The following is a 2,451-nucleotide window of genomic DNA, read 5'->3' as shown; positions in this document are numbered from 1 at the left end:
ACTCTAGTTACTCAGCAATAAAAAAGAATGAACAATTGATAACATGCAATGACTTGGATAGACCTCAATGGCATTATGCTTAGTGAAAAAAATCAATATCAAAAGTTGATACATTGTATGATTCCATTTATTTTATATTCTTGAAATGACAAAAACAACAGATTAGTGGTTTCCATGGAAAAAGGATTGTGGGGGGTTACATGCAAATTCAAAGAGTTAGCAAAGGGGAGTTATTTTGTGGTAATGGAAACAGTTATGTATCTTGATTGTGGTGGTAGTTGCATGAATCTATACTTGAGGTAAAATTGTACAGAACTATACACACACACATGGGCATGCAGGTTAAAAAGTGGACAACTGAATAAGGTCTTTAGTTTACCTAACAGTATTATACCAATGTCTAATTTCTGGTTTTGATATTGTGCTACAACTATATAAGATGTCACCACTGGGGAAAGCTGGGACATAGGACTCTTTCTACTATTTTGCAACTTCCAGAAAGTTGCAAACTTAGTCGATACACTTGACTACATTAAAAAGGTCTGAATGCCAAGTGTCTGGATTCTATTAAATTATTTTAATCACTCACTTATTTTAAGCTCTGTGTAGTAGTAATGAAGATTTACTGAGCACTAAGAAGGCGTGAGACACCATGCTAAGCATTTTACATTCATTATCTCCCACTATAGTTAGAAGTAGGTAATATTATGTCACACATCTTTTACAGATCCTAAAACTGAAATTCCAAGACGTTCACTAAATTTTCCCAGGTCACAAAGCTGTAAGTGGCAGAACTAAGGCTTGAACCTAGGTCTTTCTGACTCCAAAGCTTGTGATCCTAAGCACAATGGCGTAATGATCCCATAATTGAGCAGCTGTGAGGCCAAAATGAGGCATCACATGTCAATTGCCTAGCTCAGTGTTTGAAATACAGCCAACATCCAATGAATAGCACGCTTTTATTATCATCATGTTTCTCACTATCATTTATTAATTGTGGTCTTAGCCTTAGCATTGAAGGGTATCTGGTCCTTATACTTAAGGCAGTGTGAATAGTACCATAAGAAAAAGCTCAGATCCTTATCTATAAAATCATAAAAATATCTACCCCACAGAGTTATCATGAGTTTTGAGTAAAATTAAAGTTGATAATATATGTAAAAGTGCTCTGTAAACAGAAAAGCTCCCTGCATGCTAGCTGCATTGCATTTTGTTCCATTATTTTACCTCAAGATTGGCAGCTAAAAAGCTTTCTGCCTCTCAGCCATGCCACAATCCACAAACTCATCACCTTGCTCTCTTGCTGTGTGTTTCTATGGCATCAATCACCATAGTTTCTAGATCCTCTGACAGAAATATTAGGTGAAAGGCAGTTTAACAGAAGGAATCGGTGAATTTGACTCAAAGAACTCCATCCTCTCCACCTCGAAGCAGTGTTGAGCTGAGCAGCAGTAGGTCACATACTCATGGCTTCCCCATTCATTGCTTCCAGATTCTTGTTGCACAAGTTAAATAAAGGGATGAATTTCAAGTCAGTTTTGAGGCTTTCAGTAATTGATAGGTCTCTCTGAAATCATTTCTCCCTGGGATAAGATTTCACAATTATTCCTCTACATCAGAGGTTGGCAAACGATGACCTGTGGACCAAATCTGGCCTGCTGTCTGTTTTTGTATGGCCAATGAACCAAGAGTGTTTTTCACATTTTTTTAATGCTTGAAAACATGTAAAAAATAATATTTTACGACACATGAAAATTACATGAAATTCACATTTCAGTTCATAAACCAAGTTTCATGGGGATACAGCCACTTTCATTGTTCATGCAGATTAAGCAGTTGTAAAGATATTTATCTGGCTCTGTACAGATAAAGCTTGTTAACCCCTTTTTGACGTAAGAACATCACTCATCAGTAATAACTAGGTCTATACCCAACCTACATTGAGCCCAACCACTCACCCCTATATACCACTCACAACACTGCCCTCTTCACTCCCTCCTTGTTGTATAAATATACCTATCTCCCACACTACAGTACAAGTTCTTTGGAGGACAAGGTCTATTTTTTTCTGTTTCATATTGGTATCTCACAAGGTTCCTATCACAGTATTTTACTCATAATAGACAAATAATAAGTGTTTTTTAAGCAACAGAGCTGGATCAAATTTCCATAGCAACTGGGTTTCATGAGTAGAGGTTCACTGTGCAAAATCCTTTCTACCCAGTTCATTCCATTCAGTGCTGGAGGTCACATATAAAGATACTACTTGCAAAATAGTATTTTAGCTCTGAAGCGGGAAAACTCATGAATCATGATTCTGTTTAAATGTCTGTTGTTTTTACCCTCAGAGTAAAAAAGACCTTTCTAGATACATCACTAAACCCAGAAAACATTTTTTTTTTAAAAAGATTGATACACTTGATTACATAATAATAAAGAATTTCTGGCCGG

The sequence above is a fragment of the Macaca fascicularis genome, chromosome X (genome assembly GCF_037993035.2).
Source record: "Macaca fascicularis isolate 582-1 chromosome X, T2T-MFA8v1.1".
Lineage (NCBI taxonomy): Eukaryota > Metazoa > Chordata > Mammalia > Primates > Cercopithecidae > Macaca > Macaca fascicularis.
This window is presented reverse-complemented; position numbering follows the sequence as displayed.